This window comes from Triticum urartu, chromosome 3, assembly GCF_003073215.2.
Source record: "Triticum urartu cultivar G1812 chromosome 3, Tu2.1, whole genome shotgun sequence".
NCBI lineage: Eukaryota > Viridiplantae > Streptophyta > Magnoliopsida > Poales > Poaceae > Triticum > Triticum urartu.
In genome coordinates this window covers 497,840,055-497,861,169 of record NC_053024.1, presented here as the reverse complement: position 1 = coordinate 497,861,169, position 21,115 = coordinate 497,840,055, and positions in this window count along the sequence as shown.

The window sequence follows — 21,115 nt, the reverse complement described above, 5'->3', positions numbered from 1 at the left end:
AAGCAAAACAAAGCTATCATCATTGGCAAAAAAGAAGAAGAATCGAGTGGTTCCAGTTCAAAAGAAAAACGTCCATGGCCCGATGGCTCCCCTTTGTCGTTCGTGGGCTTTGGCCTGCTATCTACTACTCTCCCTGGGACGGAGGGAGTAATGATCTGGGTTTAGAGCCCGTGAGGGGAAGTCACGGAACGCATGGGAAAACGACGAGAGACAAGGCTGCCCGCCGCCGGCGTGGCCTCTTCCGGCAAGGTAATTCCTCGCCGCCCTTCTCCTCCCCTCCCTTCCCCTCTCTCTCTCTAGTGCACGGCTTACTCCCCTCCCTTTCTCCTGAGCGTCAGTGACACCGAGGCGGCGATGGCGGGGCGAGTTCGGCGGCGATAGTAGCGCTGTGACGAACCATCTCCAATGTCCATCCCCTCTTCCTCCCATCCGCTCGTTAGATTCTCCTCTTCCTCCTTCCCCTCCCCTTCTCGCCCGCTAGTAAGCTTCTCCTCTTCCTCCCTTTTTCCCCTCCCCCTCTCGCCCACTAGTTAGGTTCTCCTCTTCCTCCTTCCCCTCCTGCTCGATGCGCCCAGTAATTTCTGCTGCTGCTGCTGCTGCTCATGTTTGTTAATTTTGTTGCGATTTACTAAGTATCCATGGAGGTTTATGCAACATGACACAAAATAGTGAAGCACTGTCCTTGCCTATGAAGCATTTCTTCCCTTTTCTTCTTGATAAATGTGAAGCATTTCTTCCTTGCCATGCCTTATTCATTATTTCTCGAGAAACATGACTGGAAATCAGCTTTCATTTTGCATTTGGTCCATGTACGTATGATGTATGCTATACAACTATACACTGAAGTAGCTGTAAAAACGTTGTGTGCTTTGTACGCTGACAAGTGACAACTACATTCATGTTCTATTAGACATGTGGATTTTAGAATAAAAAGTCCATGTCACATTAGATTGAATGCCTTGCTGTGCACACCAGAAGAATTTTTGGTACCAATATACCCTCTGCTGCTAGGTGCTAGCTATGAAGGCCAGATTGATTACCTTGCCAGATTAGCTATGGTGCTAGTGTGCTTGTTTATTGTTGGCACCCTTGCATGCTCATGTGGCATCCCATTGGTTGATGATTTTAAATTTGAAGCATCCATGAGATCTTGTATGGATGTTACCTGGGTGCCATTCTTTAGCCAAATTTGGTCATACGAAGGACCACTATTTCTTGAATCACGTGTAATAACACTCTTTATTCTAAACTCAACTGAACTGCAAGGGGTTTGTTTTCTGGTCTATGATCTGAACTGAAGTAGAAGCATATCGAAAACTGCACCAACAAGGATTGCTTTATTGGATAACTTGTGACATGTCTATGAATGGATAGATATAAACTAAGTTTGCACATCTTATGCATGTCATCAGTTCATAATTTTATGAGAGGAGTAGATGCTCTTCTATCCCCAGTTAAAATTTCAGAGCATTTCAATATGACTTGGGCTACTAAATTATGCTACTATTGATGTGTTGCTTGACAAGGGCATCTTTGTTCTTGTATGCCTCATTATCTTAGTTGCACTGTCCGAAACTTGTTCTTTCCTCATATTCAACAGTTAAGGGTCTGTTAGGAAGAACTGTATTTCCTTTTTTCACTAAAAGGATGCCAATGACTACATAAATTATACAATGATGGTCTTTGTCAAATTCTTGTTCAGACCAAATGTGCTTCTGTCAGTTAGATCAGTACTGCTAAATGCCTTCTTTGTATGTGTCCATGTCTAGATCCAAAGTTCTTTTCAGTTTAAGATCTTTGTAGGTTTTGTTTTTTATGTCCTATAAATTTTCTGGTTTCTTATAATGTGAAATGTGAATCCTGCGACGCAATTGTTGACATGCAGATAGTTTGTTTACCTACTTTTCTGCAGAACATGTTTCTTCTCTGTTTCTGCTTTTTTCATTGGCATGCTATTTATTTTCTGTTACTGCTCACTCGCATATGTTATTTGCTTTTTCATAGGACCCGCTGCTTGAGTCTTGCAGGAGGGTTGCCACGCCAAAATCCAGTTGAGGCAGCTCGACGGTGGTCGCGGCCACCTCGCGGAGGCGGTGCAAGATGTCCAACATCACGGTGCTGGGGCACTGCACTTTGCCGCCTGGTGCAAGAAGGTGGAAGTGTGCGAGTACCTGGTTGAGGATGTCCAGGTGGATGTGGATGCCGTTGACCAAGCAGGTGTGTCTGCTCGATATCTCTGCGATTTTCTTCAAGAAAATTTAGCATGCTATCATTACATGGAAAGTCTATATGTATGCTCAGAAAACTTTATTTGTTTATTCTGAACTTCTGATATAACTCCATAAGCTTCCTTTTCCCATGGTCTTGGCAGGTAAAAAACCTCTGGTTTGGGCAATCACTGCTGATAAAAGTGGGTACGTGAATATTTTCAGGTATCTTCTTGATCATGGTGCCAATCCAGATAATGTCGACATAATAGGGTTTACTCCTCTCCATGAGGCCGCCAAAATAGGTACCACCCCATCCCCCTCTTAGTTGGTTACTCATGCATTGCACTTTTTTGGTGGATGAAGAGAGACAACAGACTGTAATTACGGGAGATAGATTTGTGCTTGTACTACTGAAGTATAAAAACAAATCATATATTTTCTTTGGCATAGAACAATGTCACAAATTGATTCATTTCATAACTTCATTGATACAAGTTGAAAGAAATGCAATGAAGCATAGAACAATTTCATAACTCAAATTATATTCCAAACTTCTGATTCAGGGCATTGTGAAATAATAGAACTCTTGCTCTCTAGAGGTGCTTATGTCGATCCATTTTCTACAGATCATGGAACCCCGTTGCATGTCGCTGCTCAACATAAGCAGGATGCAGCCATGAAGATTTTGTTGGATCACCATACAGATGTAAGTTCCATTACAAGTCTCTTTATTATCTAAAATTACACATTCCTGTACTGTTTTCTCACGGTTATACTCCCTTCGTCCCAAAATAAGTGTCTCAACTTTGTACTAACTTTAGCACAAAATTGTACTAAAGTTAAGGCACTTATTTTTGGGACAGAGGGAGTATTTGATTACCTTCAGCTGTCTGATTTCTCTATTTTTCGGTTAGTTGAATCTCGACAGCAAATTAGTTAGTATCACATAGTTGTGAACATTTGAAATTAGATTGAAGTTCGCCTTTTAATCATTAATTGTTTGCACAATCATGTCCCATCCATAGTGTTAAGGGATGCTGAAAAGCTAGCTGTTCTGCAGCAAGCAGAAAGTCATGGGCTCTTTCTGTGAATTACCTGCTTCTTGTGTACAAATAATTTCACCATCTAAGCTTGAAAAAGATAGCATTTAGCGCCTTGAGTAGATAGACCTCCACTATATTGTCATTTCCATTGAAGTTTTCTGTCTCCACCTTTATTATCTTTTAGTATGTCAGATTTTCATGATCGAAGTTTGTATGTGCTAAACCGCTAATATTCTGACACAGTTTCTCTATGTGGAGCTTGCCCCGACAAGCAGAAGCTTAGTCAGATAGTTCAGTCCTTTCCTAGGTCTTGTTTGAGTGTTATGTTTTTTTGGTAATTGAATCTACAATATGTGGATGAAGATGGAGACTTGCATTCATAAGGTGGCTTCAGAGGAGTTTGGATTGTCCAGGGGAAGTAGAAGCGAGGCTCAAGATAGCTGGTGGTGGAATGATGATGTCCAGAAGGCTATTAAGGAGAAGAAAGATTGTTTCAAATGCCTTCATCTGGATAGGAGTGCAGACAACATAGAGAAGTACAAGGTGGCAAAGAAGACCGCAAAGAGAATTGTGAGTGAAGCAAGGGGTCGGGCGTATGAGGACCTCTACCAGCGCTTAGACACGAAGGAAGGCAAAAGAGACATCTGTAAGATGGCCAAGATCCAAGAGAGGGAGACGAGGGATGTTGACCAAGTCAAATGCATCAAGGACGGAGTAGACCAGCTCCTGGTGAAGGATGGGGAGATTAAGCATAGATGGTGGGAGTACTTCGACAAATTGTTCAATGGGGAGAATGAGAGCTCTACCATTGAAATGGACGACTCCTTTGATGATACGAGTAAGCATTTTGTGCGGCAAATCCAAGGTCAAGGAGGCGTTAAAAAACATGAAAGGAGGCAAGGCGATGGGCCCTGATTTTATCCCTATTGAGGTGTGGAGAGGCCTCAGAGACATAGCAATAGTATGGCTAACTAAGGTTTTCAACCTCATTTTTCGGCAAACAAGATGTCAGAAGAATGGAGACGGAGTATATCAGGACCAATCTTCAAGAACAAGGGGAACGTTCAAATTTGTACTAATTACCGTGGAATTAAGTTGATGAGCCATACAATGAAGCTATGGGAGAGTCATTAAGCACCGCTTAAGAATAATGACAAGTGTGACCAAAAATCAGTTTGGTTTCATGCATGGGAGGTCGACCATGGATGCAATTTTCTTGGTACGACAACTTATGGAGAGATATAAGGAGCAAAAGGACCTGCATATGGTGTTCATTGACTCGAAGAAGGCCTACGATAAGATACCGCGGCATGTGATGTGGTGGGCCTTGGAGAAACAGAAAGTCCCAACAAAGTACATTAACCTCATCAATGACATGTACGATAATGTTGTGACAAGTGTTCATAGAAAAACATAACAACAAGTAATGGCTCTGCTCCGCTCCGCTCCCTCCCTCCTGCTCCCCTCGCCTGACCCAGCCTCCCACCAGCCCCGCCGCCCTTGAATCCCCGATGGCAGCCCTCCTCCTCCCAACCAACCACCCCCGGCCATGGCGTCCACATGCGCTAACCCTGTTGAGCCCTGAGCGACCCTCTCCGGTGACCGCGTGTCCTCCGGCAGCCGCTGGTCGGACTCAGAGAGTGAGTCCTCACCGTGCTCGTACAACATAGTCGCGCGCGCCCTGTTGGCCCCCTCCGCACCGCGGGCCCTGCTCAGAGGTTCACCGCGTCTCCGGCGGAGTCTAGGTTGATGCTGACGGGTACCAGCAACCGTGCCGTAGGCACCGACAGCGCCGTCCGCGCCAAGTCAAAGAGCCCAGCCCGCCCCCCGCTGCACCGGCGCAGCCCGTCCCCGGAGGAGGTCACAGGGCTCTGCTTCCGCTGCCTCGACCACCGCCACCGGGTGCGGGACTGCACCAACGACATCCGGTGCCGACGATGCCTCGTCTCCGGCCATGACTCACACTCCTGCGACGCCTTTGCCACGCAGCCCCGCCCCACCACTGGCCGCTCGGGAGCGCGCTCCAGTCCAGGACACTCCTCCGCCCCCGCCACCCTTGCTGTCTGCAGCCTAGCGGGTCGCATCGACAGCATGCATGCAGGAGCCAGTTTGGGTGATCATGGCGCACTCGGTCGAGATGGAGGAGGCCAAGGCGGTCTTGAGCCGTGCAATGGTTGCATGCATCATCGGCAATAGGCCACATGTGTCCGCCGCCGAGGTCTCCAACATGCCACTCGACACCTTCGACCTCGCCGGCGGCGACTTCACTATCCATGCCCACCACCCAGAAGACTTCCTAATCCTAGTCAGCTCCCATTCAAGCAAGCGCCGACTAGACGGAGACCACTTCATCAACTCGCCACACTTCTCTCTCTCCTTCCGGCCCTGGAGCAAGCTGGCTCACGCCGGTTCCAATGAGTTCGAGTTCCGCGTCGAGCATGAGCTTCGTGGTATCCCCACCCAGGCTTGCCACCTTTCCACCGCCGAGCACATCCTGGGAGAGAGCTGCTGGATTGAGCGCCTCCACCCCAACACTCGCTCCAGAGCAGACTTGGCCACGTTTCGGCTAGCAGGGCGCACACATTGTCCTGACAGCATTCGCCGCAATGCCATCTTGGAAATTGTTGAGCAGATCCCCGCTTGCTTGAGCTTCGACGAACCGATCATCAAGACGCTCACATACCCTATCGTCATCGCGCTGGCGCGTGTTGAGCCGACTGGAGCACCGTCCCTCGGCGCCCAGCCTGGCGCTGGACAGGGTGGAGCGGGCACGCGAGATGATGGTGGCCGTGACCGCGCCCCCGGCCCCGGCAGGGCGCATCGTCGTGGCTGCAAGCGCCGATGTACGGATGCGCCACCCCTGGCTGCGCGGATGGCATGGCCATGGATTCCTCCCTCTGGTGCGCCGACAACCCCTCTGTCCACGCGGATGGGGTGACCATGGCTCCATCCTAGCCAACTCCCGCCGCCGTGGATGCACCGCTGCCCGTATAGCAAGCACAACGCAGCATGGCCCCGTGGCCGGGTCAGCATGGGCCCGCCAACCGTCGTCATGCTGCCAGAAAAGGAAGGGGAAGAGGAAAGCAAAAGAGGGCTTTGCCGGTGGACCAGGAGCACAAAGATGTAGACACTGTAGAGGCCCATAGGGCGATGTCGACTGTGGCAGTTGGTGGCCCATCCTTGACCGTGGGAGCTTTGGCACATGCGCCAACTAGCGGCCCGTCATTGGTGTCAACCACCCTAGAAGCATCCCCAGATTCAAATCAGGCCGAGATTGTCGCAACCAAGGCGGATCAAGAGAGCCCCACGCCTGACCCCATGCCTGGCTCGCCTGATCCGGTGAGCTGTAGGGACCTGTCTGCCCTGAGCGAGGTGCCAGACTCCCAACTAGAGGGACCAGCTATCCTGTCGGGACAAAGAGATGTCCCACTGACGCCAACACCTGCTGCGAGGCCAGACGCACCCGACCAACCCCACGCATGCGACGAGAAGGGCGGGGAAGTGCAACCCACCGGTGGCAGCAACCCCACCACCAGACAGGCAGAACCCCACACCCCGGTGAGAATACTGCAAAGGCCTCCGGCCTAGCCCACGACCAATCCGCCCACAACGACAGGCCCCCCAGAGGATATGCCAACTCCTACTAGCGTGCATCACGACCCGTGCAACTCTGCATAAGGGCGGTTCGCCTCCCCGCCGATCACGCTACGTCGATCCCGAGGCCACGTTGCTCCATCACGCACTTGGACTCTTGGTGAGGTCCTGGCCGCTGCCACGAAGCACATCACTGCAGCCCCGCCTACCCTTGGGAGAAGACCGCGGCGCGCGCTCAACTTCACTCTGCGGCGAGGCCGCTCAGCCTCGACAGCGGCTTCCCCACCGGCGGCCCCGCCCACTACTGAAAGAAGATCGCAGGTTAAGATCTTGCGCACCCTTGGGATCGTTGGGATGAGCCAGAAGATCACCTCGGCCGAGATGAAGGTGTATGATGACCTATTTGCAGCACCCATCCCACTCTCGGTGCTCACAGCCATCACCGCACTGGTTGATCGCGACATCCCTATGCGCATGGCCACCCCAGCAACCGTCCCGACAAGCAACACTGTGGTATGCGCGCCATGAGCCGTACGCGCACCCCCCTCCCCCCGCTGACCTTGTGTGCATGGATCACAACCTTAGGCTTGTTGTCTGGAATGTGCGTGGCCTTAATGCGCGCGCCCGACGCACGGCGATCCGCTCGCTGATTGTAACCACCTCTGCCTCCATTGTCTGCCTTCAAGAAACAAAAATGGCGTTGATTTGCTCCTCGGTTGTTTTTGACACCCTGGGCTCCGAGTTTGATGAATACACGTATCTCCTGGTGCAAGGCACGCGGGGCGGCATCCTGCTTGCATGGAATAGCAGTACCGTGACTATCACGGATCCTTTGTTTACCATGAACGCTCTCACAGCCAAGGTGACCACGGCCACGGGCGCGCCTTGGTGGCTGTCGGTCGTCTATGCCCCCCGGGATGATGCGGACAAGATCGCATTCATGCAAGAGCTTAGAGACGTGTGCGCGGGCTGCCCTGGGCCATGGATGGTGTGTGGGGACTTCAACCTAATCCTTTGCGATGAGGACAAGAGCAGGGGCAATCTGAACCGCCGCATGATGGGCCGGTTCAGCCGCCTCACCAATGACCTCATGCTGAAAGAAGTATACCTCAATGGGCGGCGCTTCACGTGGTCGAATGAGCAATCGCCACCCACATTGGTACACTTGGACTGCGTACTCTGCACCTCGGATTGGGAAGACGCACACACAGACTGCCACTTGCTTTGCCTCGTGTCCATCATGTCAGACCACAGTCCACTCCTGCTCGACTGCTCGCCAACGTACACGGCGCGACGACGCTTCCATTTTGAGAACTATTGGATGCGTTTACATGGGTTTCACGACATGGTGGCCACGGCATGGGGCTCGGTCCATGACCCGGATCCTTTCCGTCGCTTGATGTTGTGCCTAAAGGTAACAGCGCGCATGCTCACTAGCTGGAGCGGCAAGACCATTGGCTGCATACAGGATAAGATGGCAATCTCCCGCGAGCTCATCTCACAATTTGACAAGGATCAAGAGGATCACATGCTATCACCTCCGGAGGATTGGCTACGTAAGCAGCTCAAGATCTCATACCTCGGACTGACCTCCCTGGAGCGCACCATAGCCAGGCAGGGTGCCCGCATCACCACGCTCAAAGATGGCGACGCCAACACGGCCTTTCTTCCATAGGCAATGCTCATACTGTCGGCAGAAGAACCACATCCACGCCCTTACCATCAATGGCGATGTAATCACCATCCAGGAGGAGATGGCGCATGCAGCATTCGCCCACTCTGATGAGCTCTTTGGCTGCCCTGCCGCACGTGACTGCTCGCTGGACCTCGATCACCTCATCGAACCTTGCGACCTGGCAGGACTTGACGAGCCATTCAGCCCAGAGGAAATATGGAACGCCATCAAACTCTTGCCAGCTCGCAAAGCTCCCAGGCCGGACGGATTTACGATAGAGTTCGTGAGAGCCTATTGGGGCACCATCCAACAAGACTTCCTGGACGTATTCCAGCAGCTATTTGAGCTGCAAAGCCGAGGCTTCTGCAAGCTCAACCAGGCCCTACTGACCCTGCTCCCCAAGTGTGCCAATGCCAGCGAGCTACGCGACTACCGCCTGATTTGTTTGATACATCTCGTGGCCAAAATATTCGCGAAGGTGATATCGCTCCGACTAGCACCCAGACTTGGCGACTTGGTCAGTCGTAACCAAAATGCATTCATCCCCGCCAGGAGTCTCCACGAAAATTTTGTTCTGGTGAAGCAATCTATGAAACTGCTGCACCAACTCAAGGGCCCGCGGATCATGCTCAAAATAGACCTCACACAGGCCTTTGATTCCTTATCATGGCCATTCCTCTTCGAGGTTCTTGGTCAGTACGGATTCAGGCCTTGGTTTAGGGAGTGGATAGCGATCCTCCTCACAATGTCCAACACCCGCGTCATGATAAACGGCGAACCCGGCCCAACAATCTGGCTACGATGCGGTCTGCGCCAGGGAGACCCCGTGTCCCCGTAGCTCTTTGTGCTCGCGGTTGATACCCTCAGCCGCCTCATGCCGTGTCCTCGTGGCTTTTTGTGGGCCGGCTGCGCCATCGCCAACGGAGGGAACTGTCATGTCAATTGGCGCCACGCCTGCCGCCCCGTGGAATATGGTGGCCTTGGGATCCGTGATCTGGAGTGCGCAGGCCTAGCACTACGGCTGCGATGGATGTAGTTCGCCCGCACGGACACTGACCGTGCATGGCAGGGCCTTGATCTCCAGTTCTCCAAGGAGGAGCACACACTGTTCTTCTCATCCACCACTATGATGCTCGGCGCTGGCCGGACATCACTCTTCTGGGATGATCGATGGATAAACGGCCAATCCATCCGCGAGATAGCCCCCATGCTATACCAATGCATCCCCAAGTAGCGACGCAAGACGAGAACAGTGGTAGAAGGCCTGGACGGGAACACTTGGGCCCGAGATATCCAGGTGACCATCGGGATACATGAGATTGGCCAGTACCTGATGCTACGGCAGGCGATACAGCATTTCACCCTCTCGGACAAACCCGACCGACTGCTCTGGAGATGGGCAGCAAGCGCCACATACTCGGCCCAATCTTGCTATGCCGCCACATTCCAGGGATCTACATGCTGCTACTCATGGAAGCTGATTTGGAGGAGTTGGGCGCCACCCCGCATCAAATTCTTCCACTGGCTTGCTAACCAGGACCGATGTTGGACGGCGTCGAGGCTGGCCAGCCGCGGCCTGCAGCACCACCCTAGGTGCCTCCTTTGCGACCAAGACCCGGAGACCATCCAACACCTGCTACTGGCATGTCCATTCGCCAAGCAGACTTGACACATCATCCTGGACTGGGCGCATATACCTGCCCAACCGCTAGCCACCGAAATCACCTTGATGGACTGGTGGTTGCATGTGAAGGCTCAAACCCCTCCTACACTATGCAAAGCTCTGCAATCGATCACACTGCTCGTCCCCTAGATGATCTGGAAACAGAGGAACGAATGCGTCTTCGACAATGCAAGACCCTCGATAGATGCGCTAGTTGATAGGATTAAAGACGAGGCCAAATGTTGGGCAAAAGCCGGGGCACAGGGGCTGCGGGTAGTCTTGCCCGCCTCCTGGGATGTCCACTGGTCGGAGGCGCTAGGACTCTGTAAATATAACCTCCTAGGAGGCATGTACTCTCACTCACCTTTTCAATGCAATGAAACGCAAAAATCACTTTGTGTTTTCTCGAAAAAAACAAGTGTTCATACAATTGATGGCGACACTGATGACTTTCCGATTAAAATAGGATTGCACCAGGGGTCAGTTTTGAGCCCTTATCTTTGTGCTTTGGTGATGGATGAGGTCACAAGGGACATACAAGGAGATATCCCATGGCGTATGCTCTTTGTGGATGATGTGGTGCTAGTCGATGATAGTCAGACGGGGGTTAATAGAAAGTTAGGGCTATGGAGACAAACCTTGGAATCGGATGGTTTTAGGATTAGTAGAACTAAAACCGAGTACATGAGGTGCTGTTTTAGTACTGCTAGTCACGGGGAGGAGGTTAGCCTTGATGGGCAGGTGGTGCCACAGAAGGACACCTTTCGATATTTGGGGTCAATGTTGCCGAAGGATGGGGATATCGATGAGATGTGAACCATCGAATTAAAGACGGATGGATGAAGTGGCGCTAAGCTTCTGGCGTTCTCTGTGACAAAAGGGTGCCACAAAAGCTAAAAGGCAGGTTCTATAGGACGGAGATTCGATCCACAATGTTGTATGCGGTTGACTGTTGGCCGGCTAAAAGACGACATGTTCAATAGTTAGGTGTAGTGGAAATGCGCATGTTGAGATGGATGTGTGGCCACACAAAGAAGGACCGGGTCCGTAATGATGATATACGTGATAAGAGTTGGGGTAGCACCGATAGAAGAGAAGCTTGTCTAACATTGTCTGAGATGGTTTGGGTATATTCAACGCAGGCCTCCAGAAGCTCCAGAGCATAGCGGATGGCTAAAGCGTGTTGATAATGTGAAGAGAGGTCGGGGTAGACCGAACTTGACAGGGGAGGAGTCCGTAAAGAGATCTGAAGGACTAGGGTATCATCAAAGAACTAGCCATGGTCAGGGGTGTGTGGAAACTAGCTATCCATGTGCTAGAACCATGAGTTGGTTACGAGATCTTATGGGTTTCAGCTCTAGCCTACCCCAACTTGTTTGTGACTAAAGGCTTTGTTGTTGAATCTAAAAAGCAAAAATCATAAAAAAAATTAACATAAGAAATCACTTCATTTACACCTGCAACAGTATGCATCTTGTCTAGAGGGAATGAATCCCACAAATTGATAAGGATGGTTAAAAAATAATGACTGGATATTAGTGTCCTATTGTATTGGAGATAAGGTCTACTTGCAGAAACTTCCTTACATGGGGTTGCTGCTATGGTCATGCTAACAAAAAGGATGAATTGTTCGAGATGATTAAATTCAGCACAACTGACAAGGTCATAGTTTTTCCTTTCTTGGGCCTATTTTTTCCAGGTGTGATGACCCAAAATATGGAATGCCACTGATTCAAGTAGGGCATAAATCTTTAATTGTTATCTTTCCATCAGAAAAAAAGGTGTTGGTTGTCATCTGGATTTAAAGGCTAGTAGTGAAGAACTGACCAGTGATGTACTGAATGGTCCACTGCCAAATAATTTCATGGTGATGATGTTCATTTTCATCCTCTTTTTTCTTTTTTGCAATTCTGCACCAAACCACCAACTTCCCCCTTTGTTCTTTCATTCACTAAGGTTCATTCTCACAGTGGCATGGTTCCATCTTTTTGTCACTATTTGTCTTGTTATTTATGCATCTGATAAATTAATCTAGTGATTGCATTTCTTTTTTAGTGTAACAAGATACTAGGATGTTTCTTGTCACCTCTCAAGATCTCTATCGAGAGTCACTCAGTGAAATGTGTGAAACTACTGGTAAGGTACGGCTACATCTTAATATCTTATGCGTGAAGCTGAAAAATGTATCCCAGTTTAGCGAAAATGTGGACAGATAAAGTCTGACACATGTTACTTAGAGGAAACATCCATGATTCTGTTACATGCTAGGCTGGTGCGGATGTGAAGGGCATCCGTAATGTGACCCCCTTGCTTGCTGCTGCAAGACATGACTCGGATGTGAAGACAAGATCTAATTGGTGTTAGGATACCTCAGACTCGGCATGCCTGAGAAGAAAAGGTGCGACACAATTGGCGAGATGACATGGTTAGATTCTCGGAAACTAACTATGGAGGCGAGTTGTGAAACAAGAGTTCATCATTAAACCAATGAAAGGGGTGAGGGGGTGGCTGATGGACTCAGAGACAATTCCTCGAGATTTCGAAAGGATGGGTTTCCACAATTATGTGAACAAGGAGATAACATTTGTCAGCTCAAATGATATAATGATGTATGCTCGAGGAAATCATACACAATAAAAAATGGTTGAAAGGTGTACCCGACATATGGGCTTAGGTAGCACAGTCAATGTTAGAATAGTGATTCAATAACCAAAAGACTCAGATTGAAACTATCGACCATTCACTTCAAAGCAATGGAGTTGCTAGAAGTTTTGAATTCACACGTCATAGTTCAATTGTTGGTATTCTAGTTAGAAACAACACGGGGACCAAGAAATGAACGGAGATGGAGAGAAGTATTACTATATCAAGAATTCTTAAGAGGTGGTGAAACTCTCACCACATTCTTGACATAAAAGATGGTAATACTTAAAGGTAAAGAAGAACAAATGCTGGATAGCAAGGAACTCAAGGTATAGCACAAAACACGAACAATTTTGTGTTGAACGGAAGGCAATAAAATGATCGATGATAAAACAAATCATCGAGGGCAAGGATGGTATTTCTCATCATGAATTCAATTGATATCCAGGAAGGAGTCAAGATGTTGATAATGATCATGACAAATTTTTTTGAGAGGCTCCACGAAGAAGCAATCGAACAACGACTACATCAAACAAAAGGACTGATGAAGTGAAAGATTATTGGGTCTATGGATACGACACCAACTCGGAATCAAGCTTGTTGTTCGAGGTGAAACGATAATACAAGGAAGATCGACGTAAGCTTAACTCATCGCCAAAAGTTATGCTCCGAGAATAAGGACCAGGTAGCACAGTTAAAATCAGCACGATAATGATATAGCCGATCAGGCTAGGAGTGACATGATGGAGTATTAAACTTCTCAACAACAAAGTACTAGGAGTACCGAATATCAGTGTTGATTCGATTCACAAATCGGTGTTCTCGGTTGACGACAACCCAGAACCCGTGGAGTGACTATGATTGGGAAAGGTACTACTCCATCAGAAATTCATAGATGAAGTGCAATGGGTTGATATCCTGGAGATACCAGGGGGTAATACTCGAAGGTAGAACAAAATAGAGGTTGGGAAGGCGTACTGATTTGCAGAAGGCAAGTACTTTAACTTGTCCGAGAAATATAATCAAAGGAGAATAATCATGGTCGGAACCACAGTTGCAAAGGATCAATTCATAGATACCAGATGATATTTATCATGGAAATAGTTATTATTACAAGAAGCTTCCATGGTAGGATCTACATCATGTCCATGGGCATGAACACAAAGTTCAAGGCCGACTCCCACTTCTCTAATGCATAACCTTTCGTTCACTTCTTTTTTATGAAGTTGTAGTGTTGAAATTTTATCTGGCGAAGCACCGGAAGAACATGACTCATGAGAACTTTCGGGTTCACACAGATTAGAGAAGGCATATGTTCAACCCATCGAGACATCTTAGGAACATATAATGCAAACTCTAGGAGTAGATTATACAAGCTCAAAAGCAGAGCATGGTTGAGAAAGCAAAGGATACAATTTACCAAGGCATTATGTATCAAGGGAGAAACTCTCAAGGTTATTCGATATGAAGGACATTGTCAAATAATAACCAAGCAATTGGTCTTGCAGACCACAAGGAATCTGATGTGAGTATCGGTACTCAATGAGGAGGAAAAAGAAGGCAAAGGCATCAGATTATAGAAACAATTGGCTAATTCAAAGCTCAATTGCAAAGGAATTATGATTTACAAAGCGAAGGATCAGAAGTAGACGCTCTGGTCAAGGATGGATAAGTTCAATAGACTTAGGGGCATAATCGACGGTAATTTGATTGGCAAGAACCAACTCATTTTTAAAATGATGTCTGAGCCGGAAGGACAAATTCCAGGATCTGACCGAGGATTGCGAGCATTCGCAACATATTGAATCAACGGGCTCAAATGATAATGACAAAGGATGCCAATAATATTACCAGACCTATGGGATTAATCATAATGCAAGAAAGTAAGAATTTCAAGGGCAATAGGCGGTTGAGGATTTTCGAAAGATCGAATGGTATCTCGAAGACTTTTGTGAAACACATGAACAACTGGGAATGAGCGGATACTCGATAAGTGCGAGGAATTAACCGTAGGGGTATTCAGGTGGCTAAGAATTGTAAGGCAGTAGGCACAAAGTATTTTCGAAACAATAGAGAGAATTTCGAGGTATCTTGTAATAACAAGATCAACGGGCAATCATTGTATGAATGGCAAGTGTACGTGGTTATCCATAGGGTTTTTCGATGGAAGGGAATTGCAAAAGCGATGGCACAAATTCTCGGGAGAACATCGGAGAGTATTGTCAGAATCTTCTGTTGAAGCAGTCGATCATCTGTAATGAAAGCGCTCTCCGGCAGGAAGTGGTAACGAGAACCTAGAGTTAGATTTTAGCAAAATCATTTAACCCGAATAGAAGAGAGATCAGAGTCCCAGAGTATAGGTCGAGGAATAAAAGATCCTAATACCATCCAATGGCGACATAGGCCCATGGGCTGCACAGCCATGTTAGTAAAATAGTTTTCACTGACTAGACTCAACTTCGGGCAAGGAGTGTGGAAGGGGATTCCTACAGGCAGTCGGCTCTGATACCAACTTGTGATGCCCCGATTCAATCATACACTAATCATACATGCAAACGTGTACGATCAAGATCAGGGACTCACGGGAAGATATCACAACACAACTCTAAAAATAAAATAAGTCATACAAGCATCATAATACAAGCCAGGGGCCTCGAGGGCTCGAATACAAGTGCTTGATCATAGACGAGTCAGCGAAGCAACAATATCTAAGTACAGACATAAGTTAAACAAGTTACCACAAGATGGCTAGCACAAACTTGGATACAGATCGAAAGAGGCGCAGGCCTCCTGCCTGGGATCCTCCTAACTACTCCTGGTCGTCGTCAGCGGGCTGCACGTAGTAGTAGGCACCTCCGGTGTAGTAGGAGTCGTCGTCGACGGTGGCGTCTGGCTCCTGGGCTCTGGCATCTGGTTGTGACAACCAGGTAGAAGGGAAAGGGGAAAAGAGGGAGAAAAGCAACCGTGAGTACTCATCCAAAGTACTCGCAAGCAAGGATCTACACTACATATGCATGGGTATATGTGTAAAGGGGCAATATCGGTGGACTGAACTACAGAATGCCAGAATAAGAGGGGGATAGCTAATCCTGTCAAAAACTACGCTTCTCGCCACCTCCATCTTGCAGCATGTAGGAAAGAGTAGATGGTAAGTTCACCAAGTAGCATCGCATAGCATAAACCTACCCGGCGATCCTCTCCTCGTCGACCTGTGAGAGAGCGATCACCGGGTTGTATCTGGCACTTAGAAGGGTGTGTTTTATTAAGTATCCAGTTCTAGTTGTCATAAGGTCAAGGTACAACTCCAAGTCGTCCTGTTACCGAAGATCACGGCTATTCGAATAGATAAACTTCCCTGCAAGGGTGCACCACATTACCCGACACGCTCGATCCCTCTGGCCGGGCACACTTTCCTGGGTCATTTCCGGCCTCGGAAGATCAACACGTCGCAGCCCCACCTAGGCTCAACAGAGAGGTCAGCACGCCGGTCTAAATCCTATGCGCGCAGGGGTCTGGGCCCATCGCCCATTGCACACCTGCACGTTGCGTACGCGGCCAGAAGCAGACCTAGCCTAGCATGCGTTCCAGTCCAATCCAGCGCGCGCCACTCAGTTGCTGACGTCAAAAAGAGCTTCGGCTGATACCACGACGCCGGTTGCCCATATCTTGTCCCACGTGGCGGTTAGTGCGTATAATGTCAATGACCCAACTCAGATCAAATATCAAGATCTCGTTAAGCGTGTTATTATGAAGTAACCGCGAACGCCGATCAGGGCCAGGCCCACCTCTCACCTAGGTGGTCTCAACCTGCCCTGTCGCTCTGCCACAAAGATCCACTCGTGGGTACTCCTCGAGCCGACCCGACTTTTTAGTCACCACAGGTATCATGTAAAGTATATAAGTATATACCCGTGATCACCTCCCGAGTGATCACGGCCCGATAGTATAGCAAGGCAGACGGACAAGAATGTAGGGCCACAGATGGAATACTAGCATCCTATACTAAGCATTTAGGATTGTAGGTAAGGGTAACAACTGTAGCAACAATGAAAGGCTATGCAGCAGAATAGGATTAACCGAAAGCAGTAACATGCTACACTACTCTAATGCAAGCAGTATGGAGAAGAATAGGCGATATCTGGTGATAGGGGGGCTTGCCTGGTTGCTCAGACAAGAAGGGTTCGTCGTCGATGTAGTCGATCACAGGGGTACCGACAGCGGTCTCGGGGTCTACCGAAAGAAGTAATGGATGGGTACACAATAAATAACAGAGCAACCAAAGCATCACAAAGCATAACATGTCAATACGCAGCGCTAGAGATGATCTAACGCATGGATAGGTCATACCGGCGAAGGGGCAAAACATATGGGAAAGTATCCCCGACGTTTCGCGTTTTCGGACAAATGAACCGGAGGGGGAGGTTGTAGGTTTGCTATGCTAGGGATGTGTGGAGAACGAACGGGCTACGTATCCAGATTCGTCTCGTCGTTCTGAGCAACTTTCATTTACAAAGTATTTTCATCTGACTTGCGGTTTATTTTCTATGATTTTTTAAAGTTTAACAAATATTCTGAAATTTTTGTATTTAGTAAAAATCTGAATTGACCAAGTCAAACTTGACTAGTCAAAGGGGCAGGTGTGGCCCACATGTAAGTGACAAGGGGCAATTTAATTAGTCTAAACTAATTCAAACTAGTGGGGCCACCTGTCATCTACACATTAGGCTCTTTATACCACTAATCTAATCTTAAACTAATATATCTCTAATTAATTAAGCCGGCCGGAGTCACAGCCGGCTGTGCACATTTAGCATGCGCGCACGACCATGGCCAATCTGCCGCAACGGCCAACGATAGCAGCATGCAGCACTAAGCGGCAGCAGCAGAGGAACAACTAGCAGCAAAGCAGTAGCGGGCAGCAGGCTCAGCAAGGAGCAGCAACAGGCAGTGGCAGGGGCGAGCTGCTGCAGGCAACAGCAGTACGCAGCAGCAAAAGCAGACAGCGGGAAGCAGCGGTGGGAGCACAACAGCGGGGGAAGGAGGGGCTGGGCGCGGCCCACGGGCGCGCGTGCACAAGCGAGGACGGCCAAGACGCAGCCCTGGGCGCGGTGGAGCCCGACGGGGAGGCATGTGGAGCGTGGCCAAGCGAGGCAGGGGAACGGCAGCGGGCGAGCGGCAATAGGCACGGCACGAGCACGGGCGTGTGTGGGCGGACGAGCGCGTGCGTGGTCGCGCGCGACGGGCGACGACAGGAGGAACAACACGAGCAGGGCTAGGAGTGGATGTGCACGGATGCGGAACTCCGGCCAAGGCGGCCTCAGGCGGGCACCGGTCTACGGTGACAGATCGACAGCGGGGCGAGGGGGATAGGAAGGAGCAGCTCACTATGATGCAGATAGTGAGGTCGTAGAGAGTCGGGGTTGATCGGAACGGCGGTAATCGATGACGGATGATGACGACGTACGCGACGAAGACCGGCTCGATGGCGAGCGCACGGGCCACCTCGGCTCCGTTCGGTGTTCGGGACGGATGAAGACGTCCGTGGCGGGCCTCCTGGACGTCCACCCACGCGAAGGCGACGACGGTGGTTGTGGTAATGACGATGAAGAGCGCGGTCACCGTGAGAGTTTCCAAGCTCGAATTCAAGCGAAAGAAGAAGGGGTGACGGGGGAAAGAGGGGGGAATGGACGAGGGTGACCTAGGGTTCGCGTTGGTATAGTTATAAGCGAAGGGGGTCGACGTGGCGGCCATCTACGGCCATGGCAACCGTGGATGTGCGACACGCACATCTCCTGCCTCCTCCTCTGTAGTGGAAGGAGAAGGCCGTTCGTGGGTTGGGCCTCGTTACTGTAGTAGCAGGCCGCAAGTAAACAGTGTGCACTTAGCCTTTCCTCCATTTTTTTGTTCCTTCTATTTTCAATATTATATTTCCATTTTCTTGTTTTGCACTTATTTTCTATATTAAATCAAATTATTTAAAACCAATATTTATCACATAAATACTAGGTAGTGAGTTGAGTTAGCACAACAAGTTTCAATTTATTTTGAATAGTTTACAAATTTGTTTGTTTTTAATTGGTTAATTTAAATGCTCTTGGTCATGTTTTGAATATATAAGGAGCATTCCAATACTTTGTAAAATGTTGATTTCTACAAGATAATTAGCTATTGAATATTTGCAACCCATCGAACATTTTACTTTTAATGTTTGAAAACTTTTGTTGTTTAACTTTATTTTAAATTTGAATTTGAATGGGACTTGAATCATCGCGAGATTAACAATAGTAATCATGGTGATGTGGCATCATTAGTAGAGGGTTAATGTAGCTTAATTATCCGGGCATCACAAGGGAAATAAAGAGTTGGGTAACCACTTGATGAAGAAGTGGTGTATTGAGGCAAGTGTGTGTGTTGTTTTCAAAAATGGATTGGTTTAAGTTGCGACCGTTATTCCAACCTTACATGCGCAGCCACTCTACCCTTATATGGGAAAGGACATTATTGATTACCTAGGCGGATACTAGCATGGTGCCCGCATTACTAGTGACGGGGGTGACATGAGTTCACTCTCGGGACGGGGTCGTGCCAGGTAGGGCGGCCATGACTGTTTTTACAGGGCACCGGACACACCGTTGGTACCCCGTACTTGTGGTATGAGATGAATATGGGAGCGTGGCTCCACAAATTTTAAGATGTGAAATGTTAGGCACGGGGGCTGCTACCAATCGAGTGGACTCTATGTTAGTGTCGTCTAGGGAAAGGTAGTGATCGGGTGCTTACCCCGGGTACTTGAGGTACCGCGGGTCGTGGATGACACGGAAGTTCCCCGGATCTTGTGGGTAAAGTGTGCAACCCCTGCAGAGTGTAAAACTATTCGAATAGCCGTGTCCATGGTCAAGGACAGTTGGGTAACCGCTCTTGGGCTACATCCACTTGTTTATGAACATGTGTGTGTGTTTGGATAAGTGGGAAGAACCACTTGGGTCAAGACAAGGGACTTGACATGATTGAGTTGGGTTGAAGCCTGCTCCATTTATGTTGATATCTGTAACTAGTCCCTATGGTTACTTGAATTCATATGATGCATGTTTCACCCGTTGTTGAACATGTCATAGCACAATAAAATTAGCTTTCTGCAAAAAGTTACCTATGTCATGCATTGTTGTATCTTAAGCCAAAACATGGGTTGCTTGCGAGTACATTCAAAGTACTCATTGGCTTACCACTGGTTATTTAATTGGCCAGGCATGGAAGAACAGGAGTTCGAAGAAGAATTCTTTGGAGACGAACATGCGAACTTGGACGCTTTCCAGTCAGAATGCCTGTAGGGTTAAGGCAGATGACATGGGTTCTACTTATCTATGAAGATTTCCGCTGCTTAAGTTTATTGGGTATTCAGCCCTCGAGGCCTTATCTATGTAAGACTTGACCATAATGGTCATAATTTGTGTAAGACGGTATGTATGGATGTAAGACTCTTGTTATTCAGCTTTTCTGTGTTCACTGAGCATTGATGTCGGTGTTAAAACCGGCGGATCTCGGGTAGGGGTCCCGAACTATGCGTCTAAGGCGGACGGTAACAGGAGGCAGGGGACACGATGTTTACCCAGGTTCGGGCCCTCTCTATGGAGGTAATACCCTACTTCCTGCTTGATTGATCTTGATCATATGAGTAGTACAAGAGTTGATCTACCACGAGATCTTTGAGGCTAAACCCTAGAAGCTAGCCTATGGTATGATTGTTGTTGTCCTACGGACTAAACCCTCCGGTTTATATAGACACCGGAGGGGGATAGGGTTACACAAAGTCGGTTACTATGGGGGGAGTGTCGGCGTTCTGGGAACGGGGGTCCCCAGACTTGCCTGCCTGCGGCCTGCGGCGTGGCTCAAAGGAGGCCCAGCATGGCCCATCTTCATCAACACAAGGCTCAAGACCCTCGCGAGGGGCCAAGCCTCGCGAGGCGGACGACACGGAGCTTCCTCAGGCACGGCCTCGTCAGGATGGCTCGCGAGGAGGCGGAGAGATCAAGGCGAGGTACCTCGCGTGGTGCCCGTGACGCAAGCCATGACGACTCAGGGCACCAGGCGGGTGCCAGCGCGCGCAGCGTCCTTCTTTCCTCTTTGGTGCAAAGGGGGCAAGCGCAGCCGCAGAGTACCGAGGCATCAGGCAAAGGTTGCCATTTCGGTGCAACGAGACCAAGACCAGGAGGACTACGAGAAGGAGGTCACCATGGAGCCCAAGACGGCGTCATCACCAGAGCTTTGCGCAGGCGAAGACTGCTTTTGT